This window comes from Puntigrus tetrazona, chromosome 21 (genome assembly GCF_018831695.1).
Source record: "Puntigrus tetrazona isolate hp1 chromosome 21, ASM1883169v1, whole genome shotgun sequence".
NCBI lineage: Eukaryota > Metazoa > Chordata > Actinopteri > Cypriniformes > Cyprinidae > Puntigrus > Puntigrus tetrazona.
The window spans coordinates 14,958,943-14,977,801 of NC_056719.1; positions in this window are offsets into that span (position 1 = coordinate 14,958,943).

An 18,859-nucleotide genomic window follows, 5' to 3' on the forward strand; every position below is an offset into this window, starting at 1 on the left:
TGTGACGTGTGTTCGAAGGGGCGGATGAATTTCATTTAACAACAAAAGAATATGCAGTCAAATCAATATTTACTTTTTGCATAAAAAATGTATGAACGCTGCGTCCACACTGTGCATGCATATCATTTATAACACTATGATTATATAATTACAAGGATAGCAGCAGAAACATTAAACGGCCTCCTTTTTTATTAGTGGTAAGATATAAGTGAAGCAACATCGTGTGAAAACTAGCTTGAATACATAGCTTTTACAAACTGGGTAGATATTCTGTGCACAGGAACTATGTAGGGACCCGGCCAATTGAAATGCACGCTGTAAAAAATGACCATGATATTAACGGTTAAAAAACAGAAAATTTTACAGTAAAAAACTATTAAATGGTTAACAGTAAGTTCTACTAATATACAGTATAGGAAACCCCATAAACTGACAACCCAAAAATTCTCAGCGTTGCATAAAATATATATATATATATATATATATATATATATATATATATATATATATATATATATATATAAATATAATTTTTTTCAGTTTTTTCATTTGCACAGGTGATTGCTAAATGACGCATCACTTTCCTGAATGCTCACAATAACTCAATATTCTTTAATATTTTTTAAGGTGTCTTACATAACTCCACCACTACCGTTTCCACACCACCCATATTTTCCTATTTATTAAAACAGGCAGCCGGGAACACTGTGTTCCCTTGTAGAGATCAGCTGCTGTGATAGAACAGGGTAGTGCTGCCCTCATGTAATCTTTTCCTCTGACTGGCATGGATGAACAAGCGTATTAGCAACTAACTGTGGTTTGTTTTGTGCAACCCTGGCACAGGAAGAGAAGATACACAAATAGTAAAATAAGACTGAAACAAAAATAAATAAATAAAAGAAAGAATATAACATAATATCATTTATTTTATGTTATTCTGGTTGAAAGTGTCAGTGGTCTACGGAGCCCTTAAATGGACATGGTGGTGGGAAAAAGTTAGGGTACTTTTTCATTCTATCACAAAACTTTTGCATTTCTCTTGCAAAACCGATTTTGCCTACGGGGTAGAAAACATGTAAAACTGTGCGTAATATAAAGTTTAACCAATTTTTTTTTAAATCACTGTCTTCCTTTATTAGCCTATCTGCGAGCTTAACAAGAATAGCTTAACATGCAGTGTGTTGCGTTAATATTCTAAAGCTATTCTGGTTTATTAATAAAAATAAAAATAATGTTGTGTTTCAAAAGATACAATGAATTTGGAGAGTTTCTTTTTGACATGAGCCAAACTTAGTTACAAGTATACAAGTAAAACAACCTTTTATTGAAAAAAAAACTACTTCTACCTTTATTTTTACATTAAAATTCCCTCACTTTTACAGACATGTAAAAGTTGTGTGTATAATGTTTGAGTTGTGAAGCGTGAAAACGGCATTTGCAAAGGCTGTTGAAAACATGCTTTATTTTTGTAGTTCTGCTGAATATTAGTGCAGAAACTGCCTATGTTCTATGTAATTTTTACTGTACTAAACCATAATGATACTGTAATATGTTCGCTAATGAAACATGCAAAGTTCACACACTTGTTTCTCTGAAAAACAATGCAATAGGCAGATTTACTTTGAAAAGTGTGTTCCGTGTTGGAATGTCTATTTTTGCTTCGGTCTGTATGAGACCCCACGTTGTCAGCAGAAAACACAGTATTGCAGCCACATAAGCCAGCAAACAAACTGCGTCAGAGATTTCACATTCCAGCTAACGTAAAGAGCTTCATCATCCATCTAAAAGCACAGTGAAAAGCAGGTAAATCAACTCATCAGCTCAGTTTAAAGGGGTCATATGATGAGATTTCAAGTTTTCCTTTCTCTTTGGAGTGTTGAAAGCTGTTAGTGCATAGATAAAATCCCTAAAGCTGCAAAGATTAAAGAGATATTCTTTATAAAGGTTATGACTTGTCCACACCGCCCCTAAAACGCCTCAATTAAAAACAGCCCCACGTCTCTACATCACAGTGTGGGTTTATTTCCGTAACACCGCCCAAATGTTTGTGCAAAGAAAGAAGGCGGAATTATTTTTCTCGCTGTAGTGTTGCTGCGGGCGCCACGTTCTGGAGATGCTTTGTTAAGTGAAATTCAGTGGTTAAGTTATATTTACAACACTGTTCCAGAACACTGTTCAACACAAATAATAGAGTGTGTTCAGCGCATTTATGGAGGATTGATTGCTGAAGCTGTAGAGCAGCCTATGCTGGATGTGCACAGAGAATATAAAGTGGAGCAATTCTAACTCTGCAAGGACAGCCTGGTGCTTCTGACTTACTACAGAAAGAACCTGCTATTTAATATTCAAACACAAGTTTTTAGAGTAGTGCTTGTTTCATACAACACGATGCGTAAAAAGAAAGTGCGTAAAAATGCACAAAATAATGTACATCGTAAGACCTCTTTTTTGCTTATTCCTGTTACCTGTCTACAATCTGGCAACCCACATGAGCAATCAAGTCTGAGGAGGAGGGTGGAAGGAACAACACACTTTGATTTCTGACTACACCACCCATTTTAAACACTAGCTGGCAATACTACATACTGCACCTTTCATTATTTTATGAGGTGGTCCAACCCTAACCCCATCTTTAAACTTAACCATCAGTAACGTAAACTGTACAAAAATATACAAATGAGATTGCATAAATGAATACACATTATCCTGCAATTTGCTAAAATGTTTTGACGAATTGCCATAAAAGTGTGTCTAATATGTTATTCCAGTGTACTCGTGTCACTGATCTCTTATGCTTGTCATGATAGGTTGAGATAGACTCACATGGCCTGAGAGTATGGTCACATGTTGTTTAACCTGTGCAGCTGCTGAGTATGTGTGTTTAGCTGAGCCTCTTAGTTGACAGCCATCTGTATTACGGCAGTCATGAGGTAAATAATACTGTAGGTGAAACACTGGTAACAGAAAGAAGTGGTAATGGTGCTCTGCATCATGTGAATGAAGCAGAGTTTTGCACTTTATGTGGCTAAGACACTGTCTTAGCTCAATATGTGAGTTCTTTTGTATTGTGTTGTAAGTGTGACTCCATGTAGCACCAGGTCCTGGAGAAACGTCTCATTTCACTATGTACTGCACAGCTATATGTAGTTGTAATGACAATAAAAGCCACTTGACTTGACTTGACTTGATTTTTACATTTTCCAAACTAAATTTTGCTGTGCAAATGGGGTTTGCTGAGTAGTTGCTATAGGCAGTTGCTAGTGTGTTTTGGTGACTGCTTACTGGTACCAGCCAAAAGAGCCCCTTTCCAAGATGCTATGATATTTCAATCTCAGATTCTTTTCGAGAAGCCACATGAACTTTGATGCATCATTCGTGTCTGCTGCAAAACAATGTTGGGCGAATTATGCTTTACACAACCAAAAATGTAAAATTAATAATTAAATGTTAGAATAATAATAGTTTAGTGTTACTATAACATAATACAAATACTGAAGTAAAACATTGAGTTAAAAGGGGAAAAAAAGATCACTGCCAGGGCTTGAGGAAGAACATGCTAGAGGAAAACAGTTTGCAGTTTCCTTTTCATTGAAAATGTGCTGGCCTTCTAAGTTACCTCCGGATACTGTGGAAGGGAAAATAAACAACATGTGTGTCTGTCAAATAAATACATTTCTCTTGTTTTCACAGTTTGTATCCAGACTGATGGTGGAAGGAGAAATGTTCATCAAACCAGAACACCTAGATGCGACTTTCACCAGATCCTGATGCATCACACACGTCAAAGGGTCATTTCTCTACCTGACACAGCTGAACTGGATGCTGTGATGTCGGTCAGAGGAGAACTGACCCCAACTGAGTCTGGTTTCTCCCAAGGTTTTTTTTTTTCCATTCTGTATGCATGGGGTGTACTTTAACTCTGGCAAACACCTGTGACTTGAATTGACTACAGAGACCGTCATTTAATAAGATATTGGTCACTCCCATTCATCCCTGTCAGATCTGTACAGATCAACTGTGTTGTTAAAAGCGCTATATAAATAAAAATGATTGATTGATTGATTGATAAGCACCGGGAACTGGATGCTGTGATGTCGTCTTTCTTAAGGAGGTGTGTCCTTTAACCAAAACCTGCAGTCTTACACTATTCACTCTGAGATCCAGATCCTGTCTAAAATTTGGGCCATTGAGAACCCAAAACGGCACTTCTATGGCTTCGGTGTAAAAGCCCCACCTTTGTCTTTTCTGAATCTTTCTTTCTAAGAGCGTAGGATAAATATTCTATCAGCTTTTTTTTGTGTGTGTGGTAGAACTTAAATGAAGGCTAAAGTGAAGGGATCCATTCAGAAGTAATCCAAAGTCAAGTACCCTTCATCTCAATGAGGTCAAATAAGTGTATGTTGTGCTAGAGGAGCCACAAAGTGCGTATCATATTAAATAGGCTGTCCTTCTGTTACATTCATCCACACTGCAAATGAGCCAATGGGCTCAGATTATAATCAACAAATCTTGATTTGATTTAAATCTCGACAGCTGGGTAGGCATGTATTTCTAAAAAATGAAAAAAGGTAACAGAAAATTTGATTATAATGGTGATTGTAGTGACAGTACCTGAGATATATATATATATATATATATATATATATATATATATATATATATATATATATATATATATATATATATATAATATATATATATATATATACTTTCACTGATATAGATCTTAACCAAAAATCCTAAGGTTTTAAAAAAGACAATTCTATTGATGCAAATATGCCAACAACCCATCTTTATTTAGGAGAAAATAATGAAAGTGTGAAAAACTAGACGGGCCCGAAACAGAACCCTGAGGAACGCCCTTTGTGACCATGATGCCGAAACATGTACCTCAGGGGCGAGCGAATGCGGCCTCTGTATGGAGCTCATTGTTCGTAATCCGGTCATGAGAGCCGTCGGATCACATGAAGCAGCAAGATTCTCTCACAGACACTGGCACACATACACCACCAAACAGACTCTCTGGTATACCATCAGTTCAGAAGATCATTTTTCGTCAAATGCAGTTGACCAACACAAAATCGTTCTTTTCATTATATCTATATCTGATTATTCTAAAGTGAAGATCATGGTAACCCGCTAGTAATGACTTAAGTGTTACCAAAGCAAAATGAATTACTAACAAAACCAGGACTTTACAAAAACCTCAAAGGTTTACAATGACTTCATTAATTACTAGGGAGTTATCGTGATCTTCACTTTGGAATACTGATCCAAAAATGTGCAGTTCCTTTAGAAAGATATGTAACACCTGAATAAGTACAATCCAGTACTAAACAAAAACCCTCAAAAGCTTACAATGATTTCAGCCATAGAGGTTATCATGGTCTTCACTTTAAAACGGATCTAAATAACGAACAATTCCCTCCGAAGAATTTAGTAATACTTGAGTCATTACAAGTAGGTTACCATGAACTTCAATTTAGAATTAATTATACATTATGTATTCATATTAGAACCACATTCACCAAGCACTGCTACTTACTAATTCATTAATCAGAGTTTCTTGTTAGTTAGTAGTAGTTACTAGAGCGCCAATATTGCATTACTCGTGTAGTTATTCATTAATGATGGAACTGTGTTACCAAATTATGTATTAGTATAAACAATAAACCAGTGCCAACAATGTATTCAAAAATACGTTCAAAAACGTAGCTTGATAAATGATGAATTACTCAAAAGAAAAAATAGCTACATGGCTATTCATGCTAAAAAGCAAACATGCTTTATTGAAGATATTTTATTATAATGGTTTTTATAGTTTTACAGTTTTTTCTGTTGCAACAGCTCCAACATGAATAGAGCAAAATCAACGTGTATTCAACTATTCAACCTGCACAGAACCAGCGATTATCTGACGAATCACTCATGGCTCTTATTTAAGATAAGGAGGAACTTACTGGTCACACAGCTTAATTGGATAAATATCAGGAATATTAGCACAACCTTGCTACTTAATTTTAAAAATGCACCTACAATACTCTACATTTTTTTTCATGTTCATCAGAAAAACATTATGCAGAATAATAATGTAGTGGTATTACCACAGAAAACAATTGCCTGCACTGAACCTTCTCACATCCGACTCAGCACAGGTCACTAGAAAGGCTCTGTCTCTTTTCCTTCATCCTCCCCCACTGCCAGATGTGACCTATCACATGCCCCATCTGCTCAGAAAATCTGCATCATCTCTGCCATCTCTACAACACAATCCAGGATAGTGCTCTCTGAAGACACACACTTCAGAGAATACAGACACGCAGGCCCACCAAAGCAGAGTCTGATTTGCATACGTTTAAGAGACCTCTTTGTATTAAAAATGTATTTTAGGACTTATTCATTATCTGTTAATCAGGAAAGGAATATTCCACTATGTATCCAAACACTATCTGTTAATCGCGTATCCTTTTTCTGTGAAAAATTCACATTATGTGATAGATTCATTTTTTTTTTTATTTAAAAAACAAAACATTTCTATTTGCACAGCTAAAACTACTCGAAATGCAAACAGATCCTACGTTATGCACAATGTACATCTTGCACAAAAATAAAATTAAGCTTATAATGTAAAGTTAGTAAAAAAAGAACAGCCAGCTAACTTAATCACAAACTGTTACATTTATGCAGAAATACACACATTTTCATAATAATCATCTAATCTGTGTACACATCTTACTGTAATTATATGGGGCCACTTTTTAATTTGCATTTAAAGTTAATGTTCCTTTAAAATATCTTTTCTATGAAATCAATGTAAAGAATAGATATATTTTTTGTCTTGGTGTCATCAAAATGACTGGGCTCTTTTTCTTTTGTGCTCTGTTAGTTTGATATGCATGTGTACGCTCAATTAAGTTTTTGAAGATTGACTATTTAATTGCTCACACTAAACAAGGACATGCTGTGGAAATGGAAATTCATAAGTGATTTTTTTTGGTTAGTACTTAAAGTGGTGTCACTTATGAATTATAGCTACCACAAGGATGTAAGCTTACATGCTTGAGAAATCAGACAACCATTGTAGTCAACTTTTGCAATATAAACCACAAGCCTTAGTTTACTCATAAATCAAACATAAACCTATCTAAAAATTCCTGAGGGATTCATGCTGAATCAGACGTCCAAATTGAAGTTATAACTAAAAAGCTTTATACAAATATTCTTGTACACTCTCAGAAATAAAGGTACAAAAGCTGCCACTGGGGCGGTACCTTTTCAAAAGGTACACTTTTGTACCTGTTAGGTTCAAATAAGTACACTTTAAGTGATAATACGTACCTTTAAGGTGCTAAAATGTGCATTTTGAAAAGGTACTGCCCCACTGAAGCGTTTGTACCTTTATTTAAAATGGCATCCACTACTACTAAAATCTCGATAGAAGATATATCAGCCCTCAGTTTTAAATGGAATGCATATTGATGTTTTGTTTTTCTGGTTACATCTCGCTTACCCCTGAAGCCTGTGTGCTCGCTGCTGTGCCACCGTTCACTGTTGCCATGGCAAGCAAATGGGGACGACACTCGAGCACACTCCCAGTGATCTGACCTTGTGAGCGAGCATCCAGCTGTGGAACAGTGTTTCTGAATGTGATGAATCACATTGAGGTCATCACCATAAATACAGCCCCTCCTACCGGGTTGTCATTGTAATTATTGCTTTAGTAGTAACCTTAAGCACATCTAATGCATTATTGATGCATCAGAATGAAGAAAAAACGCTCAGTGGGTCAATGATGTATAAGAGTGTCCACGATTAGATTAAAATGCAAGTGCTACGTTCTTAGAAACATGTTCATTATGTTTTCATAAAAAAAAGGGTATTAAAATGGCATAACCATTAAACTATTATTTTTATTATCATTAAACATTGTTTGTCATGTAAATAATTGTTTCTAATATTTGTTTTTTGGGAGTTGAATAATGTCAACATATTTTTAAGAAATAAAAATAATAAAAAGCTTATGCCAAACTGCCTCATAATGTTTACTGTTCAAGAATTTCATCATTTTAACATGCCATTTTTTAGGAACAAGTTGGGTTGCTAAAGCTAAGTTAGATGCCTTTTTTAAGGATATAACCAAAAGTTATATTGTGTTGAGTGACTGTCAGCTGATGCTGTAATGTTCCTGTATTCTTGACAAATTACTCCAGCAAAGATGGTTTCCAGGGACAAAATTGGCCCGGTGTTGTGGACAACTGCTTGCAAACTGGGTTTCAAAAGTGCTATAGGTGTATGAGTTTTATAGTTCTATTATATTAGGGCAAGTGTTCTAAGGTCTATTGGGATCTAAAACTTCGAAACATAGCATTCAGGAACGAGATGCTATGAATTTCTAAGATGTGAAGAGTTCTCAGGGTTTCTAGGACAGAATTGGGGACAGGGCTTTAAGGATGATTACTTTTGCAGGAAGTGGCTATAGGGCCTTAACACTGTTCCTGTTGGATGGCTATTTAGGGCAGGCCCCCATGGTGCATCTTGGGTGATGACTTTCCCCTGGTGTGGCAGAAGCGGTCCATTTTCAAAGAACATACATTCACAATTCTTGTCTGAGACGCTATTGATTTCAAACGTATTGACTGTAGTAGAGTGCTGGAGCAATTTTCCGCAAGTATTGAAGAGTTTACGGTCCTCAATGTGGCAAAAACCCACGTAATTCCATAAACACTCCATAACATCTCTAGGCTTGCATTTAGCGTGCTATGCCAAGTAAGCACGTACTGTTTATGTATACAGTAGTTTTTCTAATCCTTCACAATACTGATATTCCCTGTTTAAAAAAATGCATCATTAACCATTTTAAAGAGGTTTGCTGATTTCACTTTTCCACCGAATGGATTACCCTGGTCTGTTTTGAAGGTTTGGGCATTGAACACCAGATTGGCCATGCTGGGAGATGAGCCAAGTCAGGCAACCATCTTCGGTTGGTATAAATGGTTTTTTTGGCATTGCTTTTAAAAATCACTTGATGCTACTTAATGACAATATTCACGGAGAGTAGCATATATTTTAATATGATTTTTAATAATATGATTTAATGAGATCCAAATGGCCAGCAGACCACCGAGCATCATACATCAAGCTGTTTTTTTCCCCAGCAGAGAAGATACTCTTCTTAAAACCAGGAGCATATAGCATATCTAACACTCCTCTTCCCTCTTGCCTCCGCAGTCACATTTGCACTGTGATTAGAGCACTAGACGACCTTTACAAACTCTTTCATGACCTGATATAGCACTTGCTCAGTTTTGGCACTGTTTGCCATTGTGTTCTTGGAGTTCGTCTTGGCGCTGAAGCACTACATTAGCACTTCGGTTGTATTTTTAGCTACCTGTTCTCGTAATTGCCACTTACGCAATATGTGCGAAGTCGCTTTGTTTAAAAAGCATCTGCTAAGAGCATAAATGAGTCCTGCAAGTCCTCGAGCCAAACATTTTAGCGACAATGACACACTTAACAGAAAATTTGATTGACCATATTTAGTGCTGTTATCATGACGTGAATTGGATTTAGATATCATAAATATTAAAGCTGCACTGCAGTACAGAGCTGAAGACAACGCTTTTTTGTGGATGTGGAATTGAGCCGCGTTAGCCATGTTAGCATAACATATGAGAACAATGCGGAGGCCTTATTTCACCGTAGCTGGACTGGCGGTGTGCCGGTAGCCACTGCTTTGAGCACAGGAGCTGAACTAATTACCCTCTGTCAGGAATTTGATTACGGTGCATTTGCCGGGCATCCGTTTGACGTGATAAGAGCTGTACTTGGAAAAAGCCAGTAACCCTTGGTAACGCAAGCCTTTTGTCATAGAAATGGATCCCTGTAGCTCACATTTCTGCTCATCCATTTTCTTCTGTGTGATGTCAGTGAGGATACTTATATAATGCATAAAAGGTCATAGGATATAGAACATGTTTAAAATAGCACATTGCAGGATGTACCTGAAAGTGATAAAAGGCACATCTGGCCTTTTATTACTTCATAATAATAAGGTGTTTGTGATACTGATTTCATTCACTGAACACAACTAGATAATTTGTTTTGCAGTAACCTTTACAACTTAACAAGATAGTACACCCAAAAATTCATTATTCAAAGACTTCATAAATCGCATTGCTGACAGTTACTGATATATTGGTTTTGAATTTTACAGTACAGGGCAGTTGAATGCTTGATTCTGATTGGTTAATGAACATTTTAAAGTAGTTCCAGGCAGGTCTTGACAGCTTTACAGTGCTGTATTACTTAGCCAAATAATATTAGGTTGCATCCAAAAGCTTAGGCTGCTGACTTATTGCCTCATTGCATTATCAGGCAGTGACTTTGCAGGCAACGTTCGTGCATGAAGGCACCTCACAAAACCAATTTGGGACAGGCATCTGAGGCAGCGTAACATTAATGTATGTGCATATTTAACTTATTGATTTCTTGCATCAAAAATGGAAAAAGTCTGTCAGAAACATTAGAATGCAATACGTTTACACACAAACTGACCATCAAATTAATCTTTTACATACCATCTTTGTAGCTTTACCTTCAAGGAATGAAACACATGGAATTGTGGGATACCAAAGGCAGTGCAGGATACTTCTATACGGCTTTCAAAAATTCATCAGATGAAGGTATCTCAGGAGACAGGAGGTAAAGCTGACATTGGATTTGGATGCGCCTTGATGCGTTCCTACCTTGAAAAGTATCCTTCGAAAGCAGAATTGTTCAGCTTTCGAAGGAAGCAACTGAGGCTTGAGATAAGTAAGAAATTAGTCCTGCCCACAAGAGCATTTCATCTACAAAACCCGTCAAATGTCTTGAGGCTATAACCATAGTATAAGCGGAATAACTGACTCCAGGCTGTTAAATTATTTATAAAAATAATGATGAGGTAGCGATGAGGCCACAACACGAAACGGGTGTGCATTATTTCCTAATAATGCAACTGACCATCATGAATAATTTCTTCATGTACCCAAAGTATAGAAATGACTGAGTGGATGTGAATACAACATGCAATTTCGGCAGTGGTAAAAGGGTGGCAAACTCTACGTCTATAGCGAAAATTCTCTTTTCTACAAGGGTGCAGTGGCCACGTATACCATAATTATCTAGATTACATTGAGTCACTGAATCATTCATCCACAACCAGTCCAACTGCCCTTATTTGGGATCAGCGTCGTGTCTGTCTGCAGATGGCCCAGGGGACGAGGCTGTGTGTTCATACTGTGTCTCTGCGCCGCTGAATGCATCGATGCCTCTGACTGTGAAGCTCTCGCTCTGTTCTGCACGCAGCCGAGTGAACGCTGCCCACGTAGCCCCTGCAGCCGCCGCATGCCACCCCACACAAGGACAGCGGACCTTCACACCGCGCTTCACTGCATCCCACGGCTCACTCCCACTACAGCCCAGGAGACAGCACGCTTAACCAGCACTGCCATTTGTCACTGTAGTCGTCCTCTTATTTTGAATGGAATGCACTTGCATATTAATAAAGAAGCTACATTTTAGACATACTAATGAAAGGGTTCTTTATAAGGCAATGTATGGCCATTGTTATGTGGAAAGGTCACTGCATTACAATGGTGCTCTACCGTAGGTAGTAATGTATTCCTGTAATTAATGTTTAAAATGAGAAGGCAGGGTGTAGATATGGTTTTACACTGCAAAAAGGCTTTTCTAGCATAGATTGTCTTGTTTTCAGACAAAATATCTAGAAATTCTTAAATCAAGATGTATTTTTGCCAAATGAAAATAATAATTATTTTCAGAAAAAACCTTTTTACTTAGAACAAGCAAAATAATCTGCCAGTGGACTAAGTGAAATAATCTTTTTTTGCGTAGCCCATTGGCATATGATGAAGTTTAGTGTTTGTGTAAATGACACTGTGCAAATTGTACATATGTTACTTTTAAAGCTGCTTGTAATGGGCTTAGGTTCATCACGTGACTTTCTCATCACCACCTGCATTAGTTGGTTATCAGTGTATTTTAAAGGTACAAAATATATTTCAGCACTTTAATAGGTTGGTATATTAACAATATATCAGTTAATGAAATTACGGTATTTAACTATAAATTTAAATTCCGGCAACCACAACTGCTGTTTTTACTGTAAATTTTACAGATTGTTTTTTACAGTGATGTGGAATTTGATGTGGAAGTTACTAGAAATATAGAAGAATGGTATAAAGAAGAGAAAACCTGTTTTTAAATACCTTAATAAACATTATTAAAAAATATATAGTGCAAGAACATTCATTCTATTCAACTGTTAGCACATTAGGATTAGGGGCTCATTTGACAGATTTCATAAATGAAACCAAATAAAGCTTAGTCATCCCTCACACAGCTCAATGGTATAGATCAGCCAATATATTGACATGTGGCTATATTTATAATTTGATTGGACCACGTGTTGGGCTGTTGCTAGATGGCCTCTGAATGACCCATTCAGGACAGCTCCCACATGGGGGAGTCTTGAAACACTGCACCACTGAGCTTCCCGGGAGCTTTTTCAGGAGCAGGGAGTGGGCATGAAAGCTGGGGGAAGGGAAAATCCACTGAAATCCAGAGCTAAGTGAGAAGAGGACTGGGATAGGCGGTGCACTTTACTAGGATAGTGTTTGAGTGTGTGTGTGTGTGTGTGTGTGTGTGTGTTCTCCAGAAAGGGAGGTGAATATGTGTAAATGTTTGATGGGAGTGCAGATTGCTGTTCTGATATATGGCGTCACACCATCTGTCTCTAGCTGGGGCCTACAAATTATAGAGAGAAAAATGGTGTGTAAGGTGGAATGAGAATAGCATTGAACACATCCATTATTTCACTGTGTGAAAATGTATTTAAGCACATAATATATTAGTTGTCACATTTTCAGTGTTGCAGTAATACCTTTATTTTTAGATAATTGTGTCTTTGATATTTTAAATGGAATACATTTACATTATAAAAAAGATATAAATATAAAGTGAAAAAGGATAATATATATATATATATATATATATATATATATATATATATATATATATATATATATATATATATATATATATATATATATAGTACATAACATTAGATTTCACCCAAATGATCTGATGGAAAACTCTGTCTCAGCTGACTTTAGTGGTACTTTCTTAGGCCCAAAAAATGTCCCTACAAAAAGTAGAGCAAAAAAAGCAAAAACTAGAGCATAAAAATCACTTGAATCCCAAAGCAGTATGCTTTTGCCCACTCTGAGCGGTGGGCAATAGCATAATTTATTTGGAAGAAATAAAGCTCTATTCCTCATGTAAACAAACAAAAAATTGTCCAACAAGGCAACATTTCAAAAATCCATTTTCTTAGAAAAGCCTCCAAATGTAAGCGTTTTGGAGAAGGATGGGAAGAGCTCTGTGAGCAGGCTAGTTTTACAGACATATTATGTCACTGAATGCACTACTAAAGCTGATTCATGACCCATGTCCCATATCTTAGCCAATCCAGCTCACCATCGGCCGTCCTTATAGTGAACTCTGTGAACTGAGGCCTATGAATATAGCCTGGTGGAAAATCAATTTCTTTACCCAAGCCCTGATAACAATGAAAAGGTCATACTCTTTAATCAATAAATTGGAATAGGGATATGAAAAATACATTATGCAAAATTAAGAATGTTCTAGCAACATGGAACATATATAAAGAATTTATTTGCAGAAACAGATCGTTTTTTTATGATGTTATCATGTTTTATTGTGTTAGTTAGCTGTTTATAAAATTTATGATTTTTTTAATCTAGTAAAAATTATCCAACTGCAGTTTGATTGAGATGAATTATAATGCACAATGGAAAAATAAATGATCGTTGAGAATTGTTGACAATAGTTTTAGAAAATTGATCTTTCTGTGAAAGAAGTAAATTACTTTATTCAGCAAGGATGCATTAAACTGTTCAAAAGGGATTGCAACAACTTTTACTGTGTTCTTAAACAATAAATAAGCTATATATATATATATATATATATATATATATATAATGGTATATTATATATATAAAATTATTACAGTTATGGGAAAGAATAATAAAGTTTAGAATATGGATAGAATAATAAAAATAAACATTTAAAAACGATAACGGTTGACAACAACATGAATCAGGTTGCTAAGTAAACATCCATGTCAGTAATAGTTATATTATGAAATCACAGGCTGCTGTTGGAGAGAACTTTTAAAGGGTTTTGTTGGTGATCTTCTCACATTCTCTTTGTAATTTAACGCTGTTTACTTCTTTCAAAGCAGACACAGTTAGGAACACCCATGTTTAAGTAGGGCAGCAACAAACTAGTGAAGGAAATTAGGCTGTATGAAGCCCGGGGAAACCACCTTGTTTTGCTGCTTTGTGTGCAGAAATTTCGAGCAGCATATGAGGGATGGGAACATCTGGAGTAACAATAACTTACATGGTAGGAGTTTGTCATTATGAAGCTGAATAACAGTTTTAATTATCCCAATCCCAAAAATGCCCAGGGCCGTCCCAGTTCCCAACAGCACATTGTGCACCAGCCTTCTGCTATATAACCCGCATGCATTCTCTCGCCTTCGCTGACACCCAACCGATAGCGAAGCCACTGCAGCGGCTGATGATGAGAAGCTTCACGACTCGCACGCAGAGACCTGAGCTCTGGCTGTGGCTCTCGGCAGGCTGAGGGAACGTTTCATTATTGATGAGGCCACATTCTGAGCATCTCTGCTGTGGAGGAGGACGGCGCAGCCCGGGCTGACTCAGCGCTTTTTCGTCCGCCACTCAGACTGATCAGCCGTGTCAGCGTTTCACGGGGTTGGGAGCGCTTTGGAGGGAGAGAAAGAGTGAGTTATTTCAGTTTAGAGGCCAGCCCCTGTAACTGTAATTGTGTTTTGACACGCAGGCATACGTGTGCTGGTAGATTTCATATTAAAGAGTTAGATCACATGCTATTAGCCATTAGTCACTCACACTCACATTGATCTAAACATAACTTAAAAGGAAACATTTTGTACTGGTTACTCTTTTCCATATTAGAGAATGTTCCTGAAAGGACTCAAAAGCACCATAAAAGTATCATAGTATGAAGTACGAACGGTCTGAAATCATCTATGTCGTATATATATATATATATCTTCAAACAATATAGTTCCAGAATATAACAGACTATTATTTGAGAATGATAAATACTGCGGTCACACTATATTAGGTGGTCTTAACTACTATGTACATACATCAAAAATAAATACTGTACTTACTGTGTTCATATTGTATTGCAAAACACTTTTGGTGGGATAAAGGTTAGGAACAGGTTTGGTGGTAGGTTTAAGGTGTAAGTAATGGATCAACAGTGTAATTATAACTGTAATTACAGAAATGAATCACAGATGTAATAGTAATTAAAAAATACAATGAAAAAACATGTATGTACACAATAAGTGCATTGTACCAAATGATTCATTTAAATGTAAGTACATTTAAAGTTATAAAGGCCACCCGATATAAAGTGGGACCAATTTCCCACACAAAGATATTTCATGACTTCAGAAGACCTGGAAAACATTGCTCAAGTTGAATGGACTTCTTTTGTGATTCTTTTATTGTGTTTTTCATCCTTCTGAGTCAGAAAAGCCTCGGTCCTATTCATTGTAATTGCACTGAAAATTGTAACAATTTAGAATGTTCTCTTCGGTCATACAGGCAAGCCGGGATGTCTGAGGCCGCTTGACATCATAATCACATGACAATGCCTAAATGCAAACTGCCACTCAATGCACACTTTCCGTTTCTTGCTCATAAGCACATACCCATAGGCATACATATGCTGAGCTGATTGTCTATAATTTATTCCTCTCTGGACCCAGAGGACTAATGAAATCGCAAATGCCTCTCTGACGTGAACAGCCGCCTAGCCACATTCCTTCCCACAAGCAGAGCTGATGTGCTACTGACTGCTCGGTCCCTTCAGCTTAATTAGGATTTTATCCCTCAGGGATCCCGGCAAGAACAAATAGACGGCGAGCAATACGCACGAGCTTTGGCCCAATGCAAAGAACGCCACGGCAGACTGATAAATCGTGTAACATTTGCTTGCTGAGCTCTTATAGCGGGTTATCAAGAGAATATATAACGTCTAAACTACATACAGGTGTTGGTGATTGAATAAAATGACTGAACAAATTGCTTGAGTTTGTGAATGGCAAGCAGTGCAGCCATTTTGGCTCAACCTTCTCGTCGGTTTAAATGCAGTTAGATCATTCCTACAGTGTCTTTTGAGCTCTTTGATATTCAAAAAATAAAACATACATGTGTTGTAATCAGAGCATTTCTAAATTTGTGTAGCAGTCTTTTACAGACACGTGCTCAAGCACTTAAAACATAAATGATATCTATAAATGATAAATGATTACTTAAAATAATAGATCATTTACTTCAAACTACATTAAATTATTAGATTTTATATGTGTGTGTATATATATATATATATATATATATATATATATATATATATATATATATTTTTTTTTTTTTTTTTTTTTTATATATATATATTTTTTTTTTTTAAAGTGAGACCATTTATAAAACATTGTTAAAAATCTAAGAACAAAATATGCCACTTCCTGGAATTGATTAATTAAGCCCTTAATTAAAGTGTTATTATAAAATAATACAATGAAAAGTGATATTGAAAGCATAGGAAAAATATTTTTTATTAGAAATATTTGAAATAAAATAAAATAAAAATATTTTTATATGAACATTTATAATAAAGTATAGGAAAAGGCAAATTATTTAAAATATAAAATAATGAAAAATGAACCTCAGTGTATACCTAATTGTGACAATTGTAAGAAAATGTAACGTCCATCTTGTGAGTTTAATATTCTGGTAACACTTTACAATAAGGTATCTTTTGTTAACTTTCGTTAATGTATGAACTAATATGAACCAACAACGCACAATGCATTTATTAAAGTATTTATTAATCTTCGTTAACGTTAGTTAATAAAAAGACAGTAGTTCATGTTAGCTCACAGCGTATTAGCTAATGTTAACAAACACAACTTGTGATTTCATAATGCATTAGTAAATGCTGAAATTACTCTTAACAAATGCTGTAGAAATATTATTCATTCAGAGTTCGTGTTAACTAATGTTTTTAACTAATGAACCATATTATAAAGTGTTACCAATATTCTGTATATTAAGACTATGAAAATATACTGCGAACCGTGAATGATCCAGTTGCTTGCTGCTACGACTGAGAACACGATCCTCGTTGTGTGTTCAGTTTACATCGCTTTGTTTAGGCCTGTGTACACTAGCTAAATATTTCATGGCACACAGAATAAGCAGTATTACACAACACAATGCATGTTCGTTACAACGTCACTCTCTTCTCTTGAGGAAAGTATTGTGCCATAATTATGCCTCAGGTAGAGGTGATTAATTTTTCAATGAATTCAATGTTTTATTCATGGTCTTGCTGGCTCTTTGGCGAATGAAACCGGAGACTGAACCGGGGTCGCGTCTGCAGTGGCTCAATCTTTACAGCGAGACACGAGTGCACATCTGCTTGTTCAAATGCACCAACCTCATTCAAATTGCTTTAATGCATGTAAATGCGCTTGACTGACTGAATAATTTTGCATGGAGGTTATTTGAGCTCTGCTGCAAAGGTGTGTTTCCATTGAAGCCAGTCCGACTGGTTTTGTCTTTGCTTTTTAATCCCTTTACCAGCATGGTGGCATCTTCGCTCCGCATTAAGTGCACATGTCAAACAGACTGATTCCCCTCTGAATAAACTATACTGAACATCTGAGACTGTGCTGGAGAGGAAATCGGAGAGTGAGGGGTTAGGTATACGCCGGCAATGATAGCCAATTTCACTGGGGTTCCTATAAAAACTTTTCTAATTAATGTTAGATGAGTAGTTAATAAAGGAGTTTAGCGAAGAGAATCGTCCACTGGTATTTAATTAGATGCCAATCAGAGTGCTTTAGTTGCTGTTTGACCCAGGTAAATATGAGGTCTCTGGCAGAAATTATCCAGAGGTTTGTTCTATTATTTATAAAATCAGACTGTTAGAAAAAGCATACCCTATAAATAGATTTAGAGTCAGTGATGCAGCGACTGACGCCATTTTGTAGGCCAATCCTAAAGTTAGCCTCTCCCTGGTTCCCAAAAGGATTTTTCCATCGGCTTTTGGATTATTGAGGAAAATAAGATCTGTGAGCCACAAAAGTTTGCGATTCAGGTTTTGCTTAGCACGACGGTCTTCACGAATGAACGCAACGTGCATGAATTCTGAAACTTGTCAGATGTAAAATGCTAAACACCGGCTATAAACGAAACTAGATGAATATAAATGAAGCAGATGAGTTTACCTGTTCAGCATGATGACTTTTATTGTCCCCGACAACATCTGTTCGTTCCATTCAGCCACATGTTAGCGATTGCCATTTTCACGACAAGTAAAAGTATTTAAATGAGCACAACTGGGTATTACTGATGTTTTTATGTTGTAGAATAAAACGGGAAAATATCTTAAGCCAGACCTTTTTCAGGCAGTTAACCGAAATACAAAAAAACAAAAACGTTGAACAAAGGAACCAAGTGCTAAAAGGCTAAATGCTATCTCTATGGACAAACTGAAATCGAGTCAGACCATATTTAAAATATCGACTGCGTCTGAAGTTACATTCTCTCTTAAGTACTTTTTCGGAAATAAAATGAGTATGAGAGTATGTTCATGTACCATACTATATTTGACAGAGTGTTATTATGACATGACCTACCACTGCCCTTCA